The sequence below is a fragment of the Oryctolagus cuniculus genome, chromosome 7 (genome assembly GCF_964237555.1).
Source record: "Oryctolagus cuniculus chromosome 7, mOryCun1.1, whole genome shotgun sequence".
NCBI classification, from domain to species: domain Eukaryota; kingdom Metazoa; phylum Chordata; class Mammalia; order Lagomorpha; family Leporidae; genus Oryctolagus; species Oryctolagus cuniculus.
The window spans coordinates 113,810,928-113,828,410 of record NC_091438.1 but is presented as its reverse complement, the minus strand read 5'-3'; the positions used below and the strand labels follow the sequence as shown (position 1 = coordinate 113,828,410).

At 42.2% G+C, this 17,483-nt stretch overlaps 1 long non-coding RNA gene and 1 pseudogene across 2 annotated transcripts in view; one reads left to right on the top strand and one right to left on the bottom strand.

The window, feature by feature from the left end:
• Positions 1-17,483, bottom strand: part of LOC127493452 (uncharacterized) — a 139,665-nt gene that overhangs the window by 27,861 nt on the left and 94,321 nt on the right. The window contains exon 3 of one of the 2 annotated variants that reach the window (XR_011390692.1): positions 7,902-7,949. This is a non-coding gene — a long non-coding RNA (uncharacterized lncRNA). Of the gene's footprint in view, positions 1-6,763; positions 7,950-17,483 lie in introns of those variants that run through there. The other variant, XR_011390691.1, reaches the window with a different exon arrangement.
• LOC100358961 (glomulin pseudogene) lies at positions 898-2,723 on the top strand (annotated as a pseudogene).

The window sequence follows — 17,483 nt, the reverse complement described above, 5'->3', positions numbered from 1 at the left end:
CCCACACTGGAAGTAAATGAGGATAACAACACAACATATCAAAACTTATGGGATACAGAAAAGCAGTATTGAGAGGCAAGTTTATAGCAATAGGTGCCTATATCAAGAAATTTCCAAGGTACCAAATAAATGAGCTTTCAGTGCATCTCAAGGACCTAGAAAAACTGCAGCAAACCAGACCCAAATCAAGTAGGAGAAGAGAAATAATTAAAATCAGAGAAGAAATTAACAGGATTGAATCCAAAAAAACACTACAAAAAATCAGCCAAGCGAAGAGCTGGTTTTTTGAAAAAATAAACAAAATTGACACCCCATTGGCCCAACTAACTAAAAAAAGAAGAGAAAAGACCCAAATCAATAAAATCAGAGATGAAAAAGGAAACGTAACAACAGACACCACAGAAATAAAAAGAATCATCAGAAATTACTACAATGGCTTGTATGCCAGCAAACAGGAAAATCTATCAGAAATGGATAGATTGCTGGACACATGCAATCTACCTAAATTGAACCATGAAGACATAGAAAACCTAAATAGACCCATAACTGAAACAGAAATTGAAACCGTAATAAAGGCCCTCCCAACAAAGAAAAGCCCAGGACCAGATGGATTCACTGCTGAATTCTACCAGACATTTAAAGAATAACTAATCCCATTTCTTCTCAAACTATTCAGAACAATCGAAAAAGATGTAATCCTCCCGAATTCTTTCTATGAAGCCAGCATCACCTTAATCCGTAAGCCAGAGAATGATGCAGCACTGAAAGAAAATTATAGACCAATATCCCTGATGAACATAGACGCAAAAATCCTCAATAAAATTCTCGCCAGAGCAACCTGCGTGGCCCGAAGACGAGGTGGTGGAGTGGGTAGAGAAGGCGCGAGGTCTGGCTGCAAATACTAGAAGAGCAAGACTTTAAAGAAGAAGATTTTGGCCTATTTCAGATAGCAGGCCAAATATGCCTAGAAGAAGGGCATATAACCCAGCTCTTAGAAATTATTCAAAATGAAAAGAATAAGGTCATCTTTAATACTATGGGCTGGAATCTTGTGGGACCTGTTGTTCGATGCCTTTTATGGAATGATAAAGAAGATGATAAAAGAAAAGATTATTATCAGATGCTTGATTTATTGGTAAAGGTTCAATTGTGAATATTTTTATAGTTATGTAATCCAAAGGAATTATTGTTGGGTTTGCTTGAATTGATCGAAGAACCCTCTGGAAAACAGATATCCCAAATTATTCTTCTTTTACTTCAGCCATTGCAAACAGTGATTCAGAAACTCCCTAACAACAAAGCATATTCCGTTGGATTAGCATTGTCTACCCTTTGGAGTCAACTGTTTCTTCTTCCGGTTCCATACTCAAAAGAACAAATACAGACAGATGACTATGGCCTCTGTCAATGTTGCAAGGCCTTGATAGGGTTAACTAAGCCATTTGTGGAAGAAGTCATTGATGCCAAAGAGAACTCAGTGGAAAATGAAAAGTTAAAGGATGAATTACTGAAATTTTGTTTGAAAAGCTTGAAATGCCCTTTGCTGACAGCACAATTCCTTGAACAATCTGAAGAAGGTGAAAATGATCCTTTAAAGTTTTTTGCAGCTGAAATAATAGGGTTTTTATCAGCAATTGGACACCCTTTCCCCAAAATGATTTTTAATCATGGAAGGAAAAAGAAGACTTGGAATTACCTTGAATTTGAGGAAGAAGAAGATAAACAGTTAGCAGACTCTATGGCTTCACTGGCCTATCTAGTATTTGTACAGGGCATCAGTATTGATCAGCTTCCGATGGTCTTAAGCCCATCGTACCTTTTGCAGTTTAATGTGGGGCATATTGAAGTCTTTTTGCAAAGAACAGAAGAGTCTGTTTTCTCCAAAGGATTGGAATTGCTGGAGAATGGCTTGTTAAGAATAGAGGACAACAGTCTCCTTTATCAGTACTTGGAAATCAAGAGTTTTCTTACTGCACCTCAGGGTTTAGTCAAAGTAATGACACTTTGCCCTATTGAGACATTGAGGAAAAAGGGTTTAGCTATGCTTCAGCTATATATTAACAAGTTGGATTCACAAGGCAAATATACATTATTTAGGTGCTTATTGAATACCAGTAATCATTCGGGTGTGGAGGCCTTTATTATTCAGAATATCAAAAATCGAATTGACATGTCATTTAAGAAAACGCAAAACGATAAATGGTTTACAGGACCACAGCTGATTTCTCTGCTGGATTTGGTGCTCTCCCTCCCAGAGGGTGCTGAAATGGATTTACTGCAAAACTCAGACAGGATTATGGCATCATTAAATTTGTTGAGATATTTGATTATCAAAGATAATGAAAATGACAATCAAACTGGAGTTTGGACAGAACTTGGAAAGATTGAGAATAATTTCTTAAAACCACTCCATACAGGACTTAACATGTCAAAAGCACATTATGAAGCAGAAATTAAAAACAGTCAAGAAAATAGCCAAGCGATACAGAAGTCTAAGGATCTCTGTTCTATAACTGTAGGTGGAGAAAAGATGCCAAATATACCTCCGGAAATGCAGCTGCAGGTCTTACATTCAGCCCTTTTCACATTTGATTTGATTGAAAGTGTACTGGCTCGAGTAGAAGAACTCATTGAAATAAAAACAAAGTCTACCTCTGAAGAAAACACTGGGATAAAGTAAAAGTTCTACTTCCTAAATAAAAACTAAGAAAATAAAAAAAAAATTCTCGCCAATAGATTACAACAACACATTAGAAAAATCATCCACCCAGACCAAGTGGGATTTATCCCTGGTATGCAGGGATGGTTCAACATTCGCAAATCAATCAATGTGATTCACCACATTTACAGACTGCAGAAGAAAAACCATATGATTATCTCAATAGACGCTGAGAAAGCATTCAATAAAATTCAACACCCTTTCATGATGAAAACTCTAAGCAAATTGGGTATAGAAGGAACATTCCTCAATATAATCAAAGCAATTTATGAAAAACCCACAGCCAGCATCCTATTGAATGGGGAAAAGTTGGAAGCATTTCCACTGAGATCTGGCACCAGACAAGGATGCCCACTCTCACCACTGCTATTTAACATAGTTCTGGAAGTTTTAGCCAGAGCCATTAGACAAGAAAAAGAAATTAAAGGAATACGAATTGGGAAAGAAGAAGTCAAACTATCCCTCTTTGCAGATGATATGATTCTTTACTTAGAGGATCCAAAGAACTCTACTAAGTGACTATTAGAACTTATAGAGGAGTTTGGCAAAGTGGCAGGATATAAAATCAATGCACAAAAATAACAGCCTTTGTATACACAAGCAATGCCACGGCTGAGAAAGAACTGCTAAGATGAATCCCATTCACAATAGCTATAAAAACAATCAAATACCTTGGAATAAACTTAACCAAGGACGTTAAAGATCTCTATGATGAGAATTACAAAATCTTAAAGAAATAGAAGAGGATACCAAGAAATGGAAAAATCTTCCATGCTCATGGATTGGAAGAATCAACATCATCAAAATGTCCATTCTCCCAAAAGCAATTTATAGATTCAATGCAATCCCAATCAAGATACCAAAGACATTCTTCTCAGATCTAGAAAAAATGATGCTGAATTTCATATGGATTCATATGGAGGCACAAGAGACCTCGAATAGCTAAAGCAATCTTGTACAACAAAAACAAAGCCAGAGGCATCATAATACCAGATTTCAGGACATACTACAGGGCAGTTGTAATCAAAACAGCATGGTACTGGTACAGAAACTGAGGGATAGACCAATGGAACAGAATTGAAACACCAGAAATCAACCCAAACATCTACAGCCAACTTATATTTGATCAAGTATCTAAAACCAATTCCTGGAGCAAGGACAGTCTATTCAATAAATGGTGCTGGGAAAATTGGATTTCCATGTGCAGAAGCATGAAGCAAGACCCCTACCTTACACCTTACAAAAATCCACTCAACATGGATTAAAGACCTAAATCTATGACCTGACACCATCAAGTTACTAGAGAACATTGGAGAAACCCTTCAAGATATTGGCACAGGCAAAGAATTTCTGGAAAAGACCCGGGAGGCGCAGGCAGTCAAAGCCAAAATCAACTATTGGGATTGCATCAAATTGAGAAGTTTCTGTACTGCAAAAGAAACAGTCAGGAGAGTGAAGAGACAACCGACAGAATGGGAAAAAATATTTGCAAACTATGCAACAGATAAAGGGTTAATAACCAGAATCTACAAAGAGATCAAGAAACTCCACAAAAACAAAACAAACAACCCACTTAACAGACGGGCCAAGGACCTCCATAGACATTTTTCAAAAGAGGAAATCCAAATGGCCAACAGACACATGAAAAAATGTTCAAGGTCACTAGCAATCAGGGAAATGCAAATCAAAACCACAATGAGGTTCCACCTCACCCCGGTTAGAATGGCTCACATATAGAAATCTACCAACAATAGATGCTGTAGAGGATGTGGAGAAAAAGGGACACTAACCCACTGTTGGTGGGAATGCAAACTGGTCAAGCCACTATGGAAGTCAGTCTGGAGATTCCTCAGAAACCTGAAGATAACCCTACCGTTCAACCCAGCCATCCCACTCCTTGGAATTTACCCAAAGGAATTTAAATTGGCAAACAAAAAAGCGGTCTGCACCCTAATGTTTATTGCAGCTCAATTCACAATAGCTAAGACCTGGAACCAACCTAAATGCCCATCAACGGTAGACTGGATAAAGAAATTATGGGATATGTACTCTTTAGAATACTATACCGCAGTAAGAAACAATGAAATCCAGTCATTTGCAACAAAAGGGACAAAATATCATATGTTCTCCCTGATTGGTGACAACTGACTGAACACCAAAAAGGAAACCTCCTGAAGTGAAATGGACACTATCAGAAACAGTGACTTGATCAGCATAGCCCTGACTGTTAATGAACAACTTAATACATTATCCCTCTTAGTAGTTTTTTTTTGTCCTACTTAATACTACTGGTTTAATTCTTTAATTAATACACAGTTATTTTTAAGTGTTGAAATTTAACTGATGTGTGATCCCTGTTAAATATAAGAGTGGGAATAAGAGAGGGAAGAGATGTACAATTTGGGACATGCTCAAGCTGACTTGCCCCAAATGGTAGAGTTAGAAACATACCAGGGAATTCCAATTCAATCCCATCAAGGTGGCATGTACCAATGCCATCTCACTAGTCCAAGTGATCAATTTCTATTCACAATTGATCATAATGAAAGGACTAAGAGTCAAAGGGATCACATAAACAAGTCTAGTGCCTGCTAATACTAACCGATAGAATAAATAAAGGGGAGAGCGATCCAACATGGGAAGCGAGATACACAGCAGACTCATAGAATGGCGGATGTCCTAACCAGCACTCTGGCCTCAGAATCAGCCCTAAAGGCATTTGGAACCGGCTGAAAAGCCCATGAGAGTATTTCAGGCATGGAAAGCCAAGACACTCTGGCAAAAAAAAAAAAAAAGGACCTAAATGAAAGTTCTCTGTGAGTGAGATCCCAGTGGAAAGAACAGGTCTTCAAAGAAGGAGGTACCTTTCTGTGAAGGGAGGAGAGAACTTCCACTTTGACTATGACCTTGTCTAAATATGATAAGTCGGTGAACTCAAAAGGCTTCCATAGCCTTGGAAACTCATGACTGGAGCATAGGGAGATTACTGACTGCATAAACAAGAGTGTCAATTTGTAAAGTCAACAACAGGAGTCACTGTGCACTTACTCCTCATGTAGGATCTCTGTCCTTAATGTGCTGTACATTGAGATTTAATGCTATAACGAGTACTCAAACAGTATTTTTCACTTTGTGTTTCTATGTGGGTGCAAACTTTTGAAATCTTTACTTAATGTATACTAAACTGATCTTCTGTATATAAAGAAAATTGAAAATGAATCTTGATAATAATGGAAGGGGGGAGCGGGAAAGGGGAGGGTTACAGGTGAGAGGGAAGTCACTGGGCGGGGGGAGCCAATGTAATCCATAAGCTGTACTTTGAAAATCTATATTCATTAAATAAAAGCTAAAAAAATTATATTGTATGGGTATTTAACACAGTGTAAAATGAAACATTTTTAACTACAAATCTTTTATTTAAGATATACACACTTCAAACATTTCATATATATGTATTTAGGAACACAGTGATTCCTCCCACCCTTCTTCCTCTTCCTTCTCCTATTCTCATTCTTATTTATAACAAGGCACTATTTTTAAAACTCCTTTGGATAAGGCATATATCCACCTGAGTCTTAGTTTATTTATTCCTATCTTGAGGATAAGTACTATTTTCTCCTCTAACTATGTCACAAAAATATTTTGTAATCCTTATGAGTTGATTTTTTTTTGACATGAAGAGTGGACAATGAGAGAGAGAGACAGAGAGAAAGGTCTTCCTTTTGCCATTGGTTCACCCTCCAATGGTCCCGGCAGCCAGAGTGCTCTGCGGCCGGTGCACTGTGCTGATCCGAAGCCAGGAGCCAGGTGCTTCTCCTGGTCTCCCATGGGGTGCAGGGCCCAAGGACTTGGGTCATCCTCCACTGTACTCCTTGGCCACAGCAGAGAACTGGACTGGAAGAGGAATGACTGGGACAGAATCTGGCACCCCGACCAGGACTAGAACCTGGGGTGCTGGTGCCGCAGGCAGGGGATTAGCCTAGTTAGTCGCAGCACTGGCCTATGAGTTGATATTACTGAATGGGGAAAAATGGCAAAAATCATTTCCTCCCCCAAGTGGAATCCAAATGCTTCATGGTGATGACAGATCACTTTTCCTTGGAGTCTATTCATCTCCCGTCTTTCCTGCCTACCCTTCCAGGGTCCCTCTCCTTGCTTTTCTTCCTCCATCATTGCTTCTAATATTGAGTGTGTCAATGTTCATCCCCTGCTTTCTCTTATGCTTCTATTCTCTCTGTGATTTCAGTAGCTCCCAAGACTTCAAGTACTTTCTGTAGGCACATAAACAACCTATGACTCCTGCCCACATTTCTCCCCTAAGATTCAAACTAGTATATCCTACTGTGCACTGTACTTTTCCTTCATGAACGAGACTCATCACCATCCCTTACAAATCACCTCCTCTAAGGTTCTTATCAAAAATAAGAATTGGGAAACACCTATATTTTGTCCCCCTCCCTTTCCTACTCTCAGCCCTTAAAGGCCTACTATCAAAAAGAAGGTCTCAGTTGAGTAATTTCCCAAAAGGCTCATCTCTGTCTTGCAGATACCACAGGAATCTGTCATGTGTCTTCTGCATTCCACAATTCAGGTAGAAAGTGTAGCTTATATTTCAGACATGCCAAGCGTGTCGTAGAAGGAAACAAAAAGAGATGGCTGAAACTTGCAATGGCTCTTAATATTTCTGATTGGACTTGGCTTAAATCTCTCCCACTTGGGTTCTATTAGCTAAAGCAAGTCCTATTCCAAATCTGGTGTCAGTGCCTTCGTGAAGTGCATTCTTCCTCCAGGGAAACACTGAAAATCACCGGTCAAGAAAGTCACCAAAAAACACCCAAATTCATGATCTGTCGTTGACAGTTGTATTATTAGACATTATTGCACCTGAAGAAAGGCCCCCAATTAGGAGGGTACTCAGACCTTTCCCAAGCTGAATCCAGCAGATGCTGGTCACCTGTAGTGAAGAGGCTGAAGACTCACAGTAACAATGCTGGCCTCATGGAAAAAGAACATTTGGAAAGGAATCCCTCCCCAGCATCCTCAACATTTGAAATGGCTTAGAAAAGTCACTTCATGTGCTGAACCCCTTTTGAAGTGTCTTTCACTTGCTGGTGACCTTTCTATAGGAATCAACAGGATTGCATTCCCAGCAGCACTGATGATACATGGCGAGCCTACTCACCATGCTTGATTGAATCAGGGTGGTCCAATCAGAGTCCCATCTGTGGTCCTGGGGAATCAAAACAGAAAAGAGGCAGAAAGTAAGTCTTTCCTATGCTTGGCAAAATTACATGTGAACTTGGTAATTCTAGGATCCTGCCATTCCTCCAACTCCTTCCTGTGAACAGCTGAGAAAGTCAGTTTGCAGGGACAAAAAGACCAAGACAGCCCATCAGTTAGGAAAGGAGAGAGGAATGAAGCAGCAGCCTTACTTGAATTTCCTCCAGTATTCCTCTGCCCTGGTGTTGTAACTCCTGGGACTTTTCCCTGTAGCTCACCCATGAGCTTGAATTCTAAGTCATCACTGTCAACTTGTGACAAATTTCTCTATTTAACTTATACCAGCTTTAGTTGGTTTCTGTTGCTTGCAACCAAAAGAACTTTGAGCCTCAGTTTGCTTAGCTGAAAAATCAAGATAGTGACATTGAGTCATAGAATTGTTGAAAGGATGAAATGTATGTGAAAAATGCTAAAACAAGTGGGAAGGAACACTGCTGCAAAAGAGACATACTATTGTTGGAGAAAAGTGGCTCAGAGAGGAATTTTGCTCTGAACTTTTGAAAGAGTGGTTAAATTTTTTTTAAAAAGTGAAACTAGTAAGTAACATACCAAAATATGCGAGGCACTATTTTAAGTATTTTATACATGCTAACTTAATTAATCCTCTTATTAACATTATTTTGTATTAGTTTTTTTCTCATCTCCCATTGTGGAGATGAGGAAATTAAGATGTGTGAGGGGTTGATAACTGAGCTCTAAGAGGGTGAAGAATCAAGGTCACATACTACTGGGTGGCAAAGTAACATTGCTGGCATTTATATTTGCTTTCTCATCTTCAATGTGATACAAATGACAGACACTCCAGGGTGGTGTTTTGAGAATGAACTAAAATGTCCCCATAATCTCTTAAATGGTGCATAGTAAAAGCTAATTAAATAATCTCCTTCACAAGAATGCTCATAAATCTATTTCCTTGTCACACTGCAAATGAAGAAAATAAGGAAACTGCATGGAGATGAATTTTAAATAATAAAAGGAAATTATGTTTACACAGCAGGAGGTGCACTCATAAAACTCATTAGCCCAAGTAGAGAATACGCTTGAAAATCTGCAGTGTGCATAATGAACCTTCACCGATGGAAGCCTTGGACAAGCAGCTCTTTAGTCACTAGGCAGTCAGTAGACCCATGCTCTGTAGGTCTGCACAACCAGGTTTTCCCTCTGGCCTGGAGAATGGCCTCAGTTGTGTACCACATGGGAGATAGCAAGGAAACCAAGGATTATTACACAGGACTTGACTTTGGAGGTTCTGAGAGCACTATCTGATCCTACAGCTGGGAGCTCAAAGAGACCAAGCAACTTGCCCTCAGTCCAACACATGTATAAGTGGCAGCACTGGATTTCAAACACAAGTCTTTCCAGTCCCCAGAGATTCAGCTTTTCCTCCTCTGTTCCCTAAGGTATCTTATCGTATTGGGTAGCTATTGCTGCTTCACAAACTGTCCAAAGTCAGTGACTGGAAGTGACAATAAACATGTATTGTCTCACAATTGCTGTGGGTCAAGAATTCAAAGCAGTTTAATTGGGTGGTTCTGGCTCAGGATTTCTCATGAGGCTGAAGCCAAGACAACAGCCAGGTACAAAGTCACCTGAAGGTTTGATTGAGGCTGGAGAGTCTGCTTCCAGTTGGGAGGTGGTGGTGGCAAGGAGAACTAGGTTTCTCTCCAAGTAGGCCTGTCCACAAGCTGTGTAACTGTGCTCAGCATGGAGGCCAGGTTACTCTGAGAGTGGGTAATGCAAGAGAATGAGTGCCAGGTGGGAGCTGTCCTTCCCATGGCCTAGCCTCAGAGGTTACCTAGAATCACTTCTACCAAGTGTATTCATTAGAAGTGAGTGGCGGGAAATTAGGCTTTGCCTTTTAAAGGGAGGAGAATTATGAAGCTATTTTAAGATCAGAACATTGAGCGACATGAGAAAGAATTTGTAGCTTGGTCATGAGTTACCTGGCCTCTGCTTTAAATGACTCAGAAGCTTCCAATTCCTTCCAGGTTAAAGGTCAAAATCTACAGCATGGTCAACATGGAGAGAAATAAGCATGCTCTGCACTCCGTTTGCCTCCAGCCTCAAACCAGATCTTTCTTCATTTTGTGCCACACAACAGAACTGTTCTTCTTTCTTTTAAAAGTCCCCACTGCCTGAAGGCCTCTGTAGAGATGTTCCTGGGACACCTTGGGTTCTCCTCCCACCTCCACTTGCAGTGTTCACCTTCACCGATCCTTAGATCCTGGTGTAAACATCATCTTGTCATCAGACTTAAAAATCACTCAGGCCAGATCAGACTCTGTCAGGGGATGGTATAAATCTTTGTATTTCTTTAATGACACTTCTTCATTTGGAAATCCGTATGGGTGTCACCATGTGAGCACTTTGGATGGTACCGAGAACATAATTTGCACTCAACTAAAACTGAGTTGAATGAATGCCTAGACAATGGTCTTCCCCCAGCTGGAGGTGTGCAGACACAGGTGGAACAACCTCTTTATAAGTGTGTTTCAGGATGGATTACATTAGATCAGGGTTGACTCCGTGGATTTGGGGATTCCTTTATTTCTTGAGAATCTTTGAGATTTTCTGGGTATAGGGGTCTTGGGTCTCCATTCACTGGAGACTCTGGTAACTCACCTATGTCTCCACCTTTCCTGCCTCCCATGATTCACCTTTTGGAGGAGGCTGGAGCAACCTGTCTCTGGCTAACCAGAGACTCACGGCAAGCACAGGGAAAGGCTGTGAGGGAACCTCTGGGAACAGCTGCCTGGAGTTCTATAGCGCCTGCATGATTGGACTTTCTGTGGCTCCTTTAAGAAGCTTTACAAGGTTAAGGTTTGCTCTAAAAATAAACCCATAAGGCTCTTTTCAAAACTTCTAAAACCATATGTCCACAACGGCCATTTTTGAAGGGCCAGTGAGCCTTTAAAAGCTTCAAAAACCACTACTTGGCCAGCCTCCCATAGTAGAGAAAGTTCAATATGTGATGTGTTTAAAAACAGACCTGCTTGTAAGTTTTCTAGAATCTGCACCTGAAACACTCTGCTTCTGTCAAAGGGGTTCAAGATGGAGATCAGCACGTAGGCAGCTTGATAGCCAAGAGGCCCCATTTTCCCACAGCAAACAGCAGCCTCCAAGAACTACAGGATTATAATGAGTTCATTGCCTATTCGGAGATTCGTCCAAGTCTTTCTTGCCTGCTCACCTTCTTCTCCTGTAGGTCTCCTCAAACCATGCCTTGTTGTGGATTGTTGTTATGTGATATGCATGTGCACACACATACACTCACACATACACACACACAGTGTGCCTGTGAAAATCGTCCACCAAGATAGACAGCTTAGCAAATAGCAAGCAGCAAATGAGGTAGAGCATTCATGTGTTAAATTTTTCCCTCCCTTCCTTCCTTCCCTCCTTCTTTCCTTCCTTCTTTCCTTCTTCATTTTTTGTTTCTCTTTCATTTTTTGACAAAATACTAGATAACATCAAGAAGTTCATAGAAAATGGAGTTAAAAGTTGAGCTTATTTTGGTGTGTAAATTTTTTGAAATCCACTTGTAGTTTTTTCATCCTATGCATTTTCCACAAATATTTTTAGTACCTCTGATATGCATTTATTTTAAAAAAAACACACTACAATGGCAAGTTACTTTCTCTGCCAAGCATTAATCTGGCTAACTCCCATGATCACAGTAATCCTATGATGCACAGACACATTTCACATGCTTTCTGATGCATCTTTTCATTAAGCTACGCATCCCTGATTCTTCACCTTGGACTAGAGAAGCTAGAAGAGCACTGATTCTAGACAGAGACTAATGAAATCTATATCCTGGCTTCATCATTGAGAGACTATAGGTTTTCAGGCAAGTTGTCTCATCTCATGGAACTTCCATTTCCTTACCTGCAGAGCAAAGACAGCAAACTACCATGCAGGGCTTTTGCAGGGATACACTGCAATCATTCATGCAAAGGTGTAACCGGAGTACCTAGACTATGGCAGGCATGTAGAAACTTACCTAGTGTGAGAGGGAAATCCTGAGTTTTAAAATCATTTGCCTTGTTTAAGTGTAGAAAGGAATGAACTGAGAGTTCATTTTGAAGATCATGGCACCAGATAAGTTCCTAGGATCCTGAGACACTTGCATATCAACTGGTGTCTCCATGACCACCTAAAGCAGAATTCTCAAACTTTAGCATCTAATAGAGGGTTGTTAAAACAGAATGCTGGGGCGGGCACTGAGGCATAGTGGGTAAAACCACCACCTGCAGTGCCGGCATCCCATATGAGTGTCAGTTCAAGTCCTGGCTGCTCCACTTCCAGTACAACTCTGCTATGGCCTGGAAAGCAGTATAAGATGGCCTAAGTCCTTGGGCTCCTGTACCCTTGTGAGAAGACCCAGAGGAGGCTTCTGGCTCCTGGCTTCAGAATGGTGCAGCTCCAGCTGTTGCAGCCAACTGGGAAGTGAACCAGCAGTTGGAAGACCTGTCTCTCTCTGCTTCTCCTTCTCTCTCTGTATAACTCTTTCAAATAAATAAATAAAAAATTAAAAAAAATAACAGAATGCTGGGACCAGCCTGAGAATCTCTGATTCAGTAGGTCCAGATTGGGCTCAAGAATTAGCTTTTTGGGGCTGGCTTCATGGCACAGTGGGTAGAGCTGCTTCCTGTGGCATCAGCATCCCATTTGGGTGCTGGTTGGTGTCCTGGCTACTCTACTTCTGATCCAGTTCCCTGTCAATGGACTGGGAGGGGTTAGTGGAGGATGGACCAAGTGTTTGGGTCCCTACTACACATGTGGGAGTGTGGATCAGGCTCTTGACTTCAGCTTGGCCCAGCCCTGGCCATTGTGGCCATCTGAATGGTGATCCAGTGGCTGGAAGATCTCTTTCTCTCTGTGTCTCTCCTTTTCTCTGTGGAATGTAACTGCCTTTCAAATAAATAAATAAATAATCTTTGGGGCTAGCGCCATACTGTAGCAGGTAAAACCACCACCTACCAGCATCCCATATGGGCGCCAGTTCGAGTTTCAGTTGCTCTACTTCCTTTCCAGTTCTCTGCTATAGCCTGGGAAAGCAGTAAGTCCTTGGGCCCCTGCACCCACATGGGAAACCCAGAAGAAGCTCCTGGCTCCTGCTTTCGGATCGGCGCAGCTCCAGCCATTGCAGCCAACTGGGGAGTAAACCAGCAGATGGAAGGCCTCTCTCTTTGACTCTCCTTCTCTCTCTGTGTAACTCTGACTTTCAAATAAATAAATAAATCTTTAAAGAAATAAATAATCCTGCTGGCGCCGCGGCTCACTAGGCTAATCCTCCGCTTGTGACACCGGCACACCGGGTTCTAGTCCCAGTCGGGGCGCCGGATTCTGTCCCAGTTGTTCCTTTTCCAGGCCAGCTCTCTGCTGTGGCCTGGGAAGGCAGTGGAGGATGGCCCAAGTCCTTGGACCCTGCACCTGCATGGGAAACCAGGAGGAAGCACCTGGCTCCTGGCTTCAAATCAGCGCAGTGCACCGGCCGTAGCAGCCATTTGGGGAGTGAACCAACGGAAGGAAGTCTTTTCTCTCTGCCTCTCTCTCTCACTAACTCTGCCTGTCAAATAAATAAATAAAAAAGAAAGAAAGAATCCTTAAAAATACATACATACATAAAACAAATAATTTGTGTTTCTTACAAGTGCCCAGGTGAGGTTGATGTGGCTGGAAACTTAGAATTTGTAACAAGTTTACAACTTTCACCAGCACTGCGCACATGCATTTTATAGCTTATCTCATCCTGTGCTCTGTGTGATCCTCCAAGGTCACCGTATTAATCAGGTCTTCCTTAGAGATGAGGGAACTGACATGGGAGGGTCACTGACACTCCCTTTTTGACACTATTTCAGAATAGGGGCTGAGAACCATGTCAGATCACCCCAAAGTCTTTGCTTTTTGTCTCCATTTAGCAAAAGAGTAAACTGAGGCAAAAAGAGGCTCACTCTTCTTAGGTCACATCCACAATTCTCAGAGGTAATTGAATTAGCTTTCAAATTCACCTCTTTAGAACCCCAAACTCAAGTCCTCAACTCCAGCTTCTGTGCCTTGCAGGGTATGTTCAAGGTCGCCATCCATTCCAGCTTGGAGCCTGGGACCTTCCCCTAGTACGTGATTCCCATTCTGTCTTTGTGTCTTCGCCCGACTTTTCTAGGTAATTGCCTCTTTTCTCCAGGCACTGGACAGAGCAGACCTGGTCTTTCTAGGGGATTGAATGACCACAGAAGGAGAATAACTTACAACAGGCTGTTCTTCATTCCTCCTCAGCTGGTGTTTTTCCTTCAGAGCTTGGAAAGAAATGTGGCCTCCACACACTTTAAATTGGACCATCAATTACTGGTGTCTTGAATATGCAGAGCTCATTAGGGCCGTGCTGGCTGCAGGAGAGCACCTGGGCTGAGAAAAGTAAACTCGCTTTGGCTCCTTCAATCCACACTGCCCCCTCCAGAAGCGAGCTCAGCCTGGTGTTGCCAGGTACTAATGCAACCAATTATTTCTGTCCTCAGTTACTAGGTCATAAATCCTGCCCTGGCACAGACTCCTTAGTTTCTAATGGAAGAGAGAGAGTTTGGTATTGGGAACAGCTCTACCTTCCTGCTACGGGGTTGGCGTGAGGCTGTGGGTAGGACTCCCAGACTTGAAGTCAGAGTGTTGCAGGGACCTCAGGACAGCCCTGTTCTTAACCAACTGTGTGTGGCCATCACATCACTCCTCAGCTGTGAAAAGGACCCAGTACTTCTTGAGGCTGGCTTGTGACGCTGTGGTTGAGCAGAGAGGTCAGGCGTCTCGAAGAGGCCACAGAGGATATTGAGGTTTCTCTGATGTCTCTGGCTGGGTTTGCTAAAGTGCCTAATGAGTCCCAGGATCTTTCCTTCTCTGGGCCTTTGCACATGTTGTGACTTTGTTCAAATGTTCTTCTCTCAGTTCTTCTTGGAGCGGATTATTTGCACTCTTCAGTTAACCCTCAAATAGAACCTCTTCAGAGAGGCCTTCCCAAAGAGCTTATGTAAAGCTCGTTTTTGCTGTCTGTGTCCCAGAAACTCTCTGAAACATCACTCTCTTTCTATCTTCCTCAGCATAAAACACAGCTCATACTTAGCTTGTTTGTTCCTTCGATTGGATGATTGCTGTTCAGTGAGTCCACCTGCTACTACCTTAGGTTGTTTTGGTGCAACCTCCCGAAGGAGCATGGGCCTGCACTCCTCTGAGATTGGGAGGCTTACTCTTTAAAAACGATGTCTTCGGAGGGATCAGCATTGAGGCACAGCAGGATATGCTGCAGCCTGTGACGCTGGCATCCCACATGAGTGCCAGTTTGCATCCCAGCTGCTCCACTTCCGATCCAGCTTCCTGCCAATGTGCCTGGGAAAGCAGTGGAGGATGGCCTAAGTGATTGGGCCACAGCCACACAGATGGAGACTCAAATGGAATTCCAGGTTCCTGGGTTCGGCTTGACCCATTCCTCGTCATCGCAGCCATTTGGGGAGTGAACCAGCAAAAGGAAGATCTCTCTCTCTCCCCCTTTGTGTGTGTGTATGTGTGTGTGCATGCAGGTGTGTCTCCCTCTCCTGTGACTATGCCTTTCAAATAGATAAAATAATAAAATAATATTTTTTATTTTTGACGGGTAGAGTTAGACAGTGAGAGAGAGAGAGTTATAGACAGTGAGAGAGAGACAGAGAAAAAGTTCTTCCCTTCAGTTGGTTCACTCCCCTAATGGCCACTATGGCCATCGGTGCTGCACCGATCCGAAGCCAGGAGCCGGTGCTTCCTTCCAGTCTCCCATGCGGGTGCAGGGACCCAAGCACTTGGGCCATCCTCCACTGCCTTCCCGGGCCACAGAAGAGAGCTGGACTGGAAGAGGAGCAACCGGGACTAGTACCTGGTGCTCCAACCGGGACTAGAACCCGGGGTGCTGGCACCGCAGGCAGAGGATTAGCCACGGCGTGAGCCACAGTGCCAGCCATAAAATAATATTAAGAACTATGTCTTCAGGGAGAGCATTTAGTGTGGCATTTAAGACACTTGTCTCCCATATTAGAATATCTAGATTCAATACCCAGCCTTGACTCCTGACTCCAGCTTCCTGTTAATTCAGATTCTAGAAGGCAGCAGTGGTGGCTCAAATAATTGGGTCCCTGCCACCTATCCTCCAGCTGTTGTGTGTATCTGGGGAATGTGCCAGCAAATAAGGCCTTTCTCTCTCCCTCTCTGTCTCTCCTTCTATCTGTCAAATAAATGATATGATATGATGTGATAGGATATAAAAACTCCATCTTGCAACTGCTCATCTGAGCAATTCAGGTTTGTCAAACTAAACAGCCAAAACAAAGTAAGAAACATATTGAGGACTGAAGGTGATGCCTAATCTAAAATATTTGTATTAATTAACCTAGCTCTATCATTTTTATTGATGGTAATTGCATGTTATAAATTTGATCTCTTGTTTTAAAAAAAAGGCAAGGAAAGCAAAATGGAAAAAGATAATTCCTGTTTTGAAGGAAGTTGGTCTAAAGGGAGAGATACACAAAGTAGCAGATAATTTTGGGGCAGTTTAGTAAGTTTGCTGATAAAGGTAATAAAACTTTGTAGAAGCTTGCAAGGTGAAGAAGCACAGAAAGCGAGGGCATGACCAAAGGCAGGGGCAAGAAAAAGGTCCTCATATTCAGAAACGCGTAAGCATCTGCTGGGTGCATGTTGAGTGCTGTGGAGGAGACAACATGGTTGCATGTGTCAACAGACTGTCAGGAGTCAATTAAAAATACCTCTAGTGCCTCCACATCTCCACCCTGGCTTTGGGTATGGCTGCTTACCTGACTGTCTATTTGTCTGTGGTCTGGATCACAGTTCCTGAGTGCCAGTGCCAAGCACAGGGCCTGTCCAGAATCTACACGGGGTTACCATTTATTGAATGAGCTTTGAGTTAAGGGAAAATTCTCAAGGTTCAGGGCACAGGTGAATTGGTGTGGCTGGTGGGGAGGCAGCTGTGAAATTGGAAATAGACAACCAAACTGGGGAGAGACAAAGGGAGCCTGCATATTAATCAATCGATATGTGTAAGTTTCAGGAAGGATGATCCAGCAATTTGGCCAAAACTACCTTAAAATGTGGGAAGAATACTATGGAAGTCAGTCTGGAGATTCCTCAGAAACCTGAAGATAACCCTACCGTTCGACCCAGCCATCCCACTCCTTGGAATTTACCCAAAGGAATTTAAATTGGCAAACAAAAAAGAGGTCTGCACCCTAATGTTTATTGCAGCTCAATTCACAATAGCTAAGACCTGGAACCAACCTAAATGCCCATCAACGATAGACTGGATAAAGAAATTATGGGATATGTACTCTTTAGAATACTATACCGCAGTAAGAAACAACAAAATCCAGTCATTTGCAACAAAATGGAGGAATCTGGAACACATCATGCTGAGTGAAATAAGCCAGTCCCAAAGGGACAAATACCATATGTTCTC